This window comes from Rhinatrema bivittatum, chromosome 10 (assembly GCF_901001135.1).
Source record: "Rhinatrema bivittatum chromosome 10, aRhiBiv1.1, whole genome shotgun sequence".
Taxonomy (NCBI): domain Eukaryota; kingdom Metazoa; phylum Chordata; class Amphibia; order Gymnophiona; family Rhinatrematidae; genus Rhinatrema; species Rhinatrema bivittatum.
This window is the reverse complement of record NC_042624.1, coordinates 121,200,367-121,213,282: the sequence shown is the minus strand read 5'-3', so window position 1 is coordinate 121,213,282 and position 12,916 is coordinate 121,200,367.

The window sequence follows — 12,916 nt, the reverse complement described above, 5'->3', positions numbered from 1 at the left end:
TTTTAAATTTCAATCCCAGCTGCACGCAGTGGTCAAGAATGGTTTCATTAAGCTAAGAAAACTGCAGCACCCTAAGTATATCCTGGAAAACGATTTTAGATCCATTGTCCAAGCATTTATTCTATTGGTATTTGACTTCTGCAATGCTCTTTACATAGGTATCCCTAATTGTCATTTGGCTACTTTACAACTGTTACAAAATACAGCAGCACGATTAGCCTCGTGCGGTTCCGTATGGGATCACATTAAGCCTATTTTGAAATTCCTGCATTGGCTCCCCATGGATAAAGTTTAAAATCCTTATATTAATGTTCAGAATTCTCTGTGACGGTCGCCTAACGTACTTAACAGAACTACTGAAATGGTACTCTCCACCCACCTAAAGTACCTGAATGTAATCTGCTTTGAAGTGCCTGAAAAAGCAGAATATAAATAAAACACAAAAAAACAGAGCATTGCGGTTGGAGAATTCATACTTACTGGTTGAACCCAGCATAAAATATGTAGGACTAAAGGAGATTTGCAGATGTGGTTTCTTGTTTGTGGCTCCTAGTCTTGGAAAAGCCTCCCTTTATTCATTTGCAAGGTAGAGGATTATAACACTTTCAGGAAGTTTACTAATAAGTATGTTGAAGAGATACCAGTTCTGGAGATGGCTTTCAAGGGTAATGATTTGGATGAACTGAACTAAATCATGGTGAATCTGGAAGATGTAGTAGGCCAGATTGACAAACTGAAGAGTAGCAAATCACCTGGACCGGATGGTATACACCCCAGGGCTCTGAAAGAATTCAACAATGTAATTTCAGACCTATTAGTAAATATTTGTAACCTATCATTAAAAAACATCTATTGTACCAGAAGATTGGAGGGTGGTCAGTGTAACCCTGATATTTACAAAGGGCTTTGGGGTGATCCGCAAAACTATAGACCTGTGAGCCTGACTTCAGTACCGGGAAAAATAGTGGAAACTGTTCTAAAGATCAAACTTACAGAGCATATAGAAAGACATGGTTTAATGGGACACAGCCAGCATGGATTTACCCAAGGAAAGTGTTGCCTAACAAATCTCCTACATTTTTTGAAAGGGTTAATAAACATGTGGATAAAGGGGAAACCAGTATTTATTTATTTAATTAGTTATTTTATATACTGTTGTTTCAAGCGAAGATCATAATGGTTTGCAAAAGTAACATTTGTCCTTTAGGTCATTACATTATGGTATTACACGTATTGGTCGAACAACCTTTGGTGTGATGTGATCAAATTTCCTGGTTCCTAATAAAAGTCTTGTCACAGCATTTTGTAGTAGTAGTTTTTTTAATAGGCTGATTGGGAGTCCTAGAAGTAGGGCGTTGCAGTAGTCAATATCTGAGAAAATTAGCAATTGTAAAACTGTATGGAAGTCTTCTGTGGTTAGTAATGGTTTCAGTCTATGTAGGATGCACAGTTTTGTATATCCTGTAGTAATTAATGTGTTTATATGTCTTTATTTATTATTTATTTTATTTTATTTAATTTAAGGTTTTTATATACCGGCATTCATGAAGCGATCACATCATGCTGGTTTACAAATAAACAGGGGTGCAATAAATACATCAAAACAGAAATAACGTGTCGAAGAAAAGCAGTTACAATTAACAAGGACTATTGAACTGGGATCAGAGGAAATAAAGATAGTTTAGCAGAGACTAAATTATATACAAGGAGAAGAGGTACAGCTGCTGTGTTGGATATGTTGATGGCGAGGTGCATTAATTTAAGTCCGGGAAAGCTTGCATAAACAGCCAATTCTTGAGTCTTTCTCTAAAGGTTAGGAGGCAAGGCTCCTGTCTGAGATCGGGAGGGATGGAGTTCCATAACAGTGGGCCAGCTGTGGAGAGGGCTCGATCTCTTAAGGTAATGTGACTAGTGGTTTTAGTAGGGGGTACATGGAGGGATCCTCTGTATGCGTCTCTGGTAGGTCTTGTGGAGTTGTGTAAGCGGAGAGGAAATTGTAGGTCAATTGTGGTGTGTTGATGGATGATTTTGTATATCAAGGAGATGGATTTGTAGATGATTCTGAAGTGAATTGGTGTATGCATCACCTTGCACTTGCACTTTACATAGTAACATTTTCATCTTGCACCTTGCACCCTGCACTTTACATAGTAACATTTTCATCGATTTGGATTTCTAAGTCCCGGACTTGATCTGAGGGTGTGATATCAAAATTACCTAGGTTTAGTGATGGAGGTTTAACAATGGAGGCGTTTCTCCTTAACCAGATAAGTTCGGGGGGGTTTTGTATTTAGTGTTAGTTTTAGATTGGAAAGTTCTAGCCGTATTGCCTTCATGCATTTTGAGAGTGTCAATGCTGACTTTTCAAAGGAGGAGTCGAATGAAATGTAGAACTGAATGTCGTCTGCATATAAGAGGAAGGTGATTCCTAATTCCATTAGGAATTTACAGAGAGGAAGCATGTAGATGGTGAATAGGGTAGCTGAAAGTGCTGAGCCCTGGGGGACACCTGCATTGATGGGGAAAGTGTCAGATATATTGTTTCCCAGTTTTACTTGGAATGTCTTGTTGGATAGGAATGAAGTGAAACATTTGTGAACTCTGCCGTCTGTTCCAATTTTTCTCAGCTGGTGGCATAGCAGGGTATGATCCACAGTGTCGAAGGCTGCTGTTAGAGCTATTAGCACCAGAATATATACATTATCGTTAAACCTGTGTGGTATAGGGTGTTGCAGTTGGACACTGCTGGCGAGATAGTGGACCCTTGGGCTGGCCTACCTAGGGTGACAGGGTAGGCCAGGAGGCGGAGCTACAAGCAGGAGGTGTTCACCCGGGAACCAGGAACCCCCCGGGAGGAGCCCATAGAGCACTGGGACCTCGGGACAGAGGCTGAAAGTCCAGGGGTTGAGATAGGCTAGATCGGGGACCAGAGCAAACAGGAAGGATAGGAAGTCCAAGGTACCCGGGAAGCCGGGGACCGGCTGTACAGGGCCGAGGGCCGGCTGAAGGCAGGGCAGCGGGCGGCAGCGGAGTCTGTAGCAAACCGGAGGTTGTAGCAGGCTGTAGGCTGAAGCGGAGTCGGTAGCAAACCGAAGGCTGAAGCAGGCTGTAGGCTGAGCGGAAGCAGGCCGGGGTCGGAGGCTGGCTGCAGGCTGAAGCGGAGTCAGAGGCAGGCAGCAGGCAGAAGCGGAGTCAGGGGCAAACCGGGGTCAGAGGCAGGCAGCAGGCAGAAGTGGAGTCAGAGGCAGGCTGTAGGCTGAAGCGGAGTCGGTAGCAAACCGGAGGCTGAAGCAGGCTGTAGGCTGAAGCGGAAGCAGGCCGGGGTCAGAGGCAGGCAGCAGGCTGAAGCAGAGTCGGAAGCAAACCGGAGTCAGAGGCAGGCAGCAGGCAGAAGCGGAGTCAGAGGCAGGCAGCAGGCTGAAGCGGAGTCTGTAGCAAACCAGAGTCAGAGGCAGGCAGCAGGCTGAAGCGGAGTCGGAAGCAGGCCGGAGTCAGAAGCAGGAAACGTGGAGATCACCAGGAACGCAACTAAGAACAACTAAGGAGTTGTGAACCTCGTTGCAAGGCGATGAGAGAGAGTTTGGACACCGGTTATATCGGGGCTCGGGCGTGACGTCAGCAGCACGGGCGGGGCCAGGCTTCTGGGAGTTGAGCGCTCAAGACGGGCGTCCTCGCGCGCGACTGAGGAGAAGCAGGCACGTAATGGCGGCCGCCACGTGGAGTGAGAGGAGCCCCTGGGATCTAGAGCGGGCGGAATGCGGTGATTCCTGAAATGGAGGTAGGCGGGTTTGAGCCCTAAGCGGAGGGAAGCGATAGAGACCGCAACATAGGGTCCATTTACAATATGAGTAATGTCTCAGTTGAGCGATTTTTTTCTGAAACCGAATTGATTAGGATGTAGGATGTCATGGTCTTCTAGGTGGTTTTCCAGTTGTTATAGCACTGCTTTTCAAGTATTTTTGAGAGGAAACGTAGGTTGGATATTGGATGATAGTTGTCCCGATCATCATTTCTACTTGTTTTGTTTTTAAGGATTGGTTTTATCACTGCTTGTTTTGCCTCATTTGGGATCAGTCCTTCTGACAGCGAAAGATTGATAATTGTTGCTATTGTTGGGGTGATTACTTCATTTAACAATTTCAAAGAACTCGCTGAGATTGGGTCACGTGGATATGTTGCAGGCTTAATTTTAGAAATTATTTGACTTATTTCAAGTTTACTTACTCTGTCAAATGTGGTCCAGTTAGCTTGGGATACATCTTTAAAGAACACCCTTCTGCCTCTCCCTTTGTGCTTTCTGCTGCAAAATCACATTATTGTTCCCATATTATTAATCAGTTTAAGCTGCCCTGGTTCCTTTCTTGAAATGAAGGAAACCCTTGTTGCCTGTTCACTATCTTCAATTGTCTTCTGTGACTCCCTTCTCCACCAGTCTCCCTCTCTTGTCTAAATATTTCCATTGCTAAATAAAATTACCAGCATCCATTCCACCATTCAGCCTGGTTCCACTGTTGCTTCTGTGATTTTCTCCCCATGGCGCTCACAGCTGCTCATTGTTTGACCTCCAGACCTTCTCCCTCATCTGACCCCCCTGCCTTCTCTTTTCCTCCTTGATCAGCTACTCCTTTTCATTCTTATGAGCATTAATTCTTCCATCTCCTCTAGCTCCATTCCTTTTGCTTTTAAATCCGCTTTCATTTTGTTATGAACCCTCCTGTAGTGGGGCTACGGGAGGCTCTTTACCGCTTCCTGGAGGCCGCTCCGAGCTAGGGCCTCGCCTGCGAACCGTCCAGGATTTGCTCCAGGGCCTGGGAGGCTTCGATGTCCTTGAGGCCTGCCTGAGGCTGCTCGTGTTTGCATGGACTTCCTGGTTGAGCCACACCCTTCTCCCTAGGGGCCGGCCCGCAGCACTTCTCCGTAGATATAGGGCCAGCTAGGTGTGGGCCTGCCAAACTCCTCCCAGGGTGTCGCCGGTCTGCAGCCCTATAAAAGGACTTCAACTTCAGTCTGTCTTTGCCTTGCATCAGAGTGACTTCCCTCTGGAGGATCCTGCCTGCCAGAGCCTTGTAAGGTCTTCTGTTCTTCGTGGAGCTCCTCGTCTTGTCTGCCTTCGTACCACGTCTTCATGTCTTGATGTCTTGCCTGAGGTCCCTGACCATGTCCTGATGTTCTGACATGATCTTCCACCTCCTGATGTGTCTGCCTTCCAGGATGTTCTTCCCTGCGTCTTCGTCTGGTGCTCCTGAGCCTACCGTTCCTGCAAAGCCGTGGTTCTCGGATGATGTCGTGCCCGAGAATGGAGTGGCCTGCAGGTGGGATTCGTCCCTGGGCTCCTGAGCCTCTGTTTCCGCCAGCTTTGGATGACACCGGCTTCGTCATTGGAGTTCCTCCTTGCCTGGGTCTTCCCTGCGCTTGTCCCTCTCTCCTCGTGGTCCATGACCAGCCTCTAAGGGCTGTGTAGGACGCGCAGTGGGACAGGGTGGTCCGCGACTCAGTCCCGCGGGGGGGCTGAGTAGGGCGCCCTGAGAGACAGTGCCAATGTCCTCCTGCCTTACGTTTTGTCTTGTTTGGATCAAGTCTCTCGTCATGCTTGTGATGTCGTCACATCAACCCAGTCTCATCCGAGATGCTGTCGCATCAATAATAGTCCCTTTCTACGTGTCAAGGCCTCCGTCTGCCCTCAACCTCAGGCCGGTCTGCTGCTCCTTGCCAATTCAAGCGGCAGGTCCGAAAGGGCTCGGAACAGTCGGAGGACCGTTCCCCTACCAACATCATCTGTTGTTGGCTCTGGGAGCTTGCAGGCCCGGCAGAAGGTAAGACCGTGTTTAGCCATGCTGGGACACGCCGCCACCCCTCGGTTTGGCCCTGGATTCGTCTGGGGTCGGGCTGAGGCCCAAGGGCACACTTAACACCCCCTGTCTCAACACATTTGTCCTATCCTCAAAACATTTCCTTGACCCAAATATTCTCTCAAACTTCCATCCCAGCTCTCTTCACTTTTTTGAAAAGTCCTAGAATACGTTATTCTTAGCTGGCTTAGATTTCCTTTCCACCTGCTCTCTCAGGGCCCTTTTCAATATGTTCTCTCTTCTTTCCATCTGTCCTTCACCTTCCTGATCATCCTCTAGGCTCCTCATTAACTGCCTGCTCCACCTTTCTCATTTTAGCAACGTTTTCAGCAGAACCTAAGCACTTGGGTTTTTGGTTCAAAATTTCCCTAAATCTAGTCAAGCAAAAGATTTAGAACTGCCGCCTATGCAGCCGAGGCTGCTTAACCAAGTCGTAAGCCTGTCCTGGGGACACCTCTGGAGCTCTCTGTTTTTTTGGTTTGGCTGAATTTGGCTACCTTGTGTGTTTAGGGGTCATATCTAAATGGCCGGGGACAGGGATAAGGGAATTTTTGAAAACATAAATTTAACTGGCTTACTTTCCAAATTAGATGGTTAAAACTTTTGAAAATAGTCAAAGAGTACCTTTTTTTTTAAAACAGAACATTTAATCCTCCTGCATTGCCAGTGGTCATTACATCAACATGTCCCTAGTAGGGTTGGGTGGCACATCATTGACTCCCATCCTTAACAAATTTCTTCAATTCCTAGCTCAAAACAGCATTTTTGACACTATCTTGCATGATATTTCAGCAAAGGCAATTTTTAAAGCAAGAAAATCTCATTTGAAGATGTTTAGTTTAATTTTTTTTATATTCTTGATTTACCATCATTCCCATGGGCACCATAGCTGTTTACTCCAACTACACCTTGATTAACCATATCTTCTATTGTTTACCTGTGTGAATTAATAACCTGTCCTTTCTCTTCCTTCTCAGCCAAGTTCTTATCACCCTGTTATATGTAACTGCCTTTTCAGCACCATTGTTATAGTTATGTTTACTATGCACCCCTGTTCTATGTGAACCAGCACGATGTGACTGCTGTCTCGAATGCCGGTATATAAAAATCTGAAAATAAATAAATAAATACACATAGAATAAAACTATATGAACGTATACAACACTAACTCAATACAAAAATAAATAAAAGTTGACAAGTTAAAAATAACAATGTAAAACACAATTAAATTGAATAATAAAAAGCCAATTAAAATATTAGCCAATCAGATCAAGCAATAAAAGCATATATGATAGATTAGGATACTAACAAATCAAAATAGTACTCTATTTGCTTCAGCTGCAGATTATCTGCAGCGCTAACTTGCAAATTAAGCAATTTATGTTATGTTCTCCCAGTTAACACACCCTGTTTCAATGTAATCAACTCCACATGTTCCATGTAAACCAATATGATAACATGTGTTGAATGTCGGTATATAAAAATAAATAAATAAATAATAAATAAATGTCCCCTAATTCTGGTGGATTTCTCTTCAAAATTCAGAGGAAATAGGGTTTTCAGATTTCACTGGAAAGAAAGAGAGTGTAGCACAGGTACCACTTTATGCAGATGAGATGCCTTGCAGGAAAAGAAAGCCTGTCCTCTTTAATTAGGGCAGTGTATATAAGAAGATTTGGAGTTGTGGTAGGGTAGGGTGCAAAGCTTACAAAACTGTCTGCGTTATATCATTTGCACGGGTAATTGTGCTCGAGGAGATTTGTGCTAATATTTTATAAATTACTGCATATTTCAACCTCGAAAATACATTTGTATGTTTCAGTACACACACACACGTTTGAAATGCAGGAACTTTCTCTATCCATTTTATAAAAATATGCGCGTAATAATTGTAACGATTGTACGTAATAACCCAGAAAAAATGCAGCGGCTTTATCTGCTTCTGAAAATACCTGGCATGTACGTGGACTTAGCAGTTCGCCAATACCCTCACCAGTTCACCCAGACCCTCCTACACTTTACCCTGAACCCCCCACCAGTTCATCCGACCTCCCACCCAAAAACAAAAAACAAGTGCAATTTCAGTTGTGCTAGCCAATTAGCAGGTGTAAAAGTACAAGCACATAAATAAGAACTTGTGCACGTACTTCCCAGCCTTGCCCAGAACACCCGCACACCACCCCGTTCACGTGTACGCACAGCACTACAATTCTCCGCGTGCACTCAAAGTTTATAAAACAGCATAGTTGCACACACATGCTACTTATGCACGTATATGCAAATTTCACATGCAGCTCTTTGAAAATTACCCCCATATATAGCAAATTTAAAGCAGCCAAGGAGTAGGTTAAAACAGTCAAAAATAAATACTTTTAAAACTCCAAAAATACTTAGTCAAGCAAGGATCTGGGGCGCTCAGTTCTGTCCTCTGGAACCAGGAGGCAACAGGCATCGATAACCTCGTCATGCGTGGCATTCATCAAGAATTTCACTGTAAGCGAACTGCGTGATCCCTTCCCATAGGAAATAGTGATTTTTGAAACTGCATCTTTTAAAAATCACTCCTTCCTCTTTAATATTTAACGCGATGCTTGTAATTGATTCTAACAGTACTACAATTATAGGAACTGAGTGACCGACGTGATGCCACTGCAAAATGTAAGCCCCACGTATGCAGCTTCCGGGATGGCTGCAAGAATTTCGTGCTCGCCGTTACGTGAAACTCCTTGTTTCCACAAGTGCAAAACCACAACAATAACATCAAAAGGACTTTTTTTTTTTTCCTTCCCTTTCCAAACTCATATCTTCCTACATGACGATTATAGGTTTCATTTGCAGCGATACTCTTTTAAAAATCCCTGCAGTATTCCTCATTTAGGGTGCTTCTGAGTTACGTTGGACGGTGCAGGTGACGTGTGACCTTTGCACAGCTCCTTCCTGCACCAGTGTACAGGCACCGGGATTTCGCTCGGCATTAAGGGAGCCACATTTTTATGTGCCCACACATGAAGTGAAAGTGTCTGATTATACATGAAGACGGCTACTTGACCTTTCTGGAAAACATGAGACATCAACTCCCAGGGCAGCAGGAAGGACAGAGCGATGGACAGAGGGGGGATAATGATGGCAGACAGTGAAATAGCAGATGGGGAGAGAAAGGTTATGGGCTGGAGAAGAATAGAGACAGAGCGCTAGTGTCTGGGCTGATTAGCTCACTAAGACGTAAGGTGATATTATGGATAAGAGCACCCCCCCCCCTCCCTGGGTGCAGAGCCCCTTCCTCTGGCAGAGCGTGGCTCTTTCACCTCGCTGACATTCAGCTCACTTCTCACATGCTCTGTTTTGACTCGTGACACCTCTTCCAATTTGCTCTGCCCCGTGAAGAGCTGAGATGCCATTGATAGTTCCTCCTTTAAATTATTGAGTTTCCAGGCTCGCGTTTCGGCCCCAGCGGAGCTGCTCTGATGATGCACGGGGGGGGGGGGGGGGGCCCCACCATTGCAAGATGTGAGAAGTCTCATTGATCTGCAGACTCAAGTTTAACCTGCTGACACAATTAGATTTCTCCTCCTCCATACTCGGATCATCCCCACCAATCCAGCCTTACACATTATTTCAGGTTGTGGGGGTTTTGGTTTTTTTTTTCACTTTTTCTCCCTCCATTTTCAGTGCTTTCTACCCAGAAGGCTAGGGTGGTCTTGGAAAAGTTCGTAGCCCCAAGGGCTGAAGGGCTGCCCCTCGTAAGGTGCACTTACCGGTTTTCAGGGGTCGCCACTATGTCTCTTCCTCTCTGGGTCTCAGTACACTGCCTCCATGTGCACCCAATGAATGTGGAACTCAAACCTGGATCTCTTATACCACAACACCAGTTCTTATTCAGTTTTTAGGGAACTACAGAGCCTGTTGAGATAGTGCCTCAAATTAGTTTAGTTTTATGTATAGTATGACAGAAATGGACCCTACTCTTAAGCCAGGCTATGTTAGGTGCATTCTCAGCCTCTCAAATTTGCTGTTCATACTCTTCTTAATACTTACATTAATACGTACAATTTATTACTCCTGGAGCTCACAGGGCAGCACATTGAATTACACTTGGAAGATTGTTTGATCAGACCAGTGATACCTAATAAAACTGGTACTATTTTATATATTAAGAAGCACCAAACAGGAACAGTGCATGGTGGAGTTTTCTTCTTAATACTCTCTTGATTGAGAGTAGTCTGGATCCAATCTGTGATTCCCAAGCTGTAGAAAAGTGGATAAATCACAAATTGGTTAATGGCTTGTGTTTTAATCCGTGCTTCTAAAGTACTTTTCAATATTTGTTTCAGCCTTCAATTCAGGTACATTAGGTAGGTCCCTGTCTTTACAGGGCTTACAATCTACCTCATTCACTAAGGGCCAGATTTTAAAACTTAAGCGCGGGCGTAGATTTGTGCACACAACCCGGCGTGCACAAATCTATGCACGATTTTATAACATGTGCGAACAGCCGGGCGCATGTTATAAAATCCGGGGTCGGCACACGCAAGGGGTGCACACTTGTGCACCTTGCACGTGCCGAGCCCTAGGGGAGCCCCGATGACTTTCCCTGTTCCTGCCGAGGCCGCTCCGAAATCGGAGCGGCCTCGGCGGGAACTTTTCCTTCCACCCTCCCACCTTCCCCTCCCTTCCCCTATTTAACCCGCCCCCTAGCCCTACCTAAAACCCCCCTACCTAACCTTTGTCTTGTAAGTTGCGCCTGCCTCCGGGCAGGTGTAGGTTGCACGTGCCGGCCGACAGCTGGCCTGCGATCCCGGGCACAGCAGCAAATGGCCACTGTGTCTGGAGTCTCTGGCCCCGCCTCCTCCCCGCCCCATTTTTCAAGCCCCAGGACATACCCGCGTCCCGGGGCTATGCAAAATAGGCTCGGTGTGCACAGGAGCGTATTCTCGGGGGTTACGTGTAACCCTTTGAAAATCCGCCACAAGGGTTTTTCCCATAGACAAAAATGGGAAAAAAGGCTTAATAAATCTGGCCCTAAGACAGGTGCACATGAGCAGACCTTCATCAGCATGCACTCAGGGTCATGGCCATTTTATAATATACACGCATATATGTGCACATGTTATAATATAGCCTGACGGGAGAGATCCAAGATGGCGCTTTGAAAGAAGATCAGGTGAGGAGTCGCTCCTGGAACAGATTGGATTTCTTGTAAAAATATGCAACCTACTAAGAGAAAGGGGAAAGTCAGGGTGAAATCCTGGACTACCCCGACTCCTACCCTCTCTCAAGCTTTAATAGAGGGCTTCTTCTCCCCGTGAAACATTAATAACCCGGGAGAAGCGTCCGCTGTTGCCGTCGGGGAGGAGCAGTTACCGACGGCCTTGGAGTTTCACATCTCATTAAGCCCCGGAGCTCCCGTAAGACCCTTGCCGCCTGACTTCGCACAGCCCCTGGATTCGGGACTGGCTACTCGACGCGTGGAGTCACTTGTAACAGGTCCCATCGGGGAGAAAGCGGGGGAAAGCGATGCGAAGTTGCAGGCCACCGAGGACGCTGTGTTTTTGGACTACCCGCAGCAGAAACGGCTTCGAGAGAGCGGAGGGAGAAACTCAAGCACGGTCCCGCTGACCTCTACACTGGAGGGGCAAGCAGGAGAGACAGCGGACTCAGTTTTGAGGCAAGAACGCCGTCCAGCTGCTGCGGCAAGCGCTATAGATTTTCCATGAGGGACCGAGTCACAAAAAATAACGGTGGAAAATGTCTGGGTTGCCTTGCTAGTATTGAGATCTTCAATAGTAAATCTATCTTCTATTATGAATTGTTACACAGAACCGAATTCAGCAAATAGATCCATTATTGCTCTCACACTCTGAAGCATTGGAAGGCCTGGAGGAACGGGTAACTCAAGTACTGGCTTAATCCAAGGAGAAACGGTAAACTCAAGGAAAATAGAAAATTTGGAGAACGAAACGAGGTATAAAAACCTCAGAGTGCTAAATTTTCCACGAATCAAGTTCATTTCTCCTATGGAACAATTTAAAAGATATATGCAGGAAAATCTACAAATCCCCATAGAGGCTATACCACCTATAGCTAAGGTGTTCTTCATTAATACTGGGAAGAAAGCTGGGAATCAAAAACAGAATAGAGATGTCTCAACGTCAAGACTTGGAAAACCTTACAGCTTTTCTGGAGCAGTCTTCGGAAGAACATATTGAATATCGGGGGATTCTGTGTATCAGATTTATGTTTTCTACTGATAGAGACACCATAATGAGATTATTTCTCCGAAATAGAGAGAAGCTCTATCTCGGGCAAAAAATATAGATATACCCGGGCAAAACTAGGGCTACACAAATACGCAGAAAAAGATTTCTTCAAATGGCCCAGGAGGTAAAAGACCTGGGTGCTCAGATGGTAGTTTATTACTCCAGTAAATGTGTAGTCAAACTAACTAATGAAAGATTTGTGGTTTTTGACCCCTCTGATTTGCGTATATTTCTTGATTCTCATTCTTCTCAGAATATAGTGCTACCTGACCCAAGTATGGGATAAGATTTGAAAAAAAAATGTTGTAACCTTCTTTATGACTTTAAAAAAATGTATTTTCTCTTTATATTGCTCTAGTTAAAAATCCTGGTTCTCCCTGTTTCTTTATATCGGGTGAAAACTTTCTTATGAGCAAGACTGAATCAATATTCCTTTCTTCTGAATCTACACTTTGTATTGGAATTGTTAATTACTGCTCTGATTGTAGCAATATGATTTCCTGACCTATTCATTGGCAAGCTTGGCAAAAAAGATATAGTTGGGATGGAGAAGGTACAGAGAAGGGCGACCAAAATGATAAAGGGGATGGAACAGCTTCCCTATGAGGAAAGGCTGAAGAGGTTAGGGCTGTTCAGCTTGGAGAAGAGACGACTGAGGGGGGATATGATAGAGATGTTTAAAATCATGAGAGGTCTTGAACGAGTAGATGTGACTCGGTTATTTACACTTTCAGATAATAGAAGGACTAGGGGGCATTCCATGAAGTTAGCATGGGGCACATTTAAGACTAATTGGAGAAAGTTCTTTTT